Consider the following 235-nt stretch of genomic DNA (forward strand, 5'->3'; position numbering starts at 1 on the left):
TTTCCCACCCCATGTCCGTCGCGAACACAGCATCCCAGTCACATCCGAGAAATGTATATCCTGTTTGCAGACCTAGAAAGCATTCTAAAGGAAGGCGCGAGGCGGCTGGACAGCCCTTGTGCTTGAGGAGGCAATAGCTTCTAAAAGTATCCTCGGACGCCGGGGTTTTTCAGCTTCGTGTCACGGCGCAAAGGGGCCGAGAGATGCTGCAGGTGTGTGTCATGTGACGGGTCGT

The sequence above is a fragment of the Penaeus monodon genome, chromosome 30, assembly GCF_015228065.2.
Source record: "Penaeus monodon isolate SGIC_2016 chromosome 30, NSTDA_Pmon_1, whole genome shotgun sequence".
In the NCBI taxonomy this organism is placed as follows: Eukaryota; Metazoa; Arthropoda; class Malacostraca; order Decapoda; family Penaeidae; genus Penaeus; species Penaeus monodon.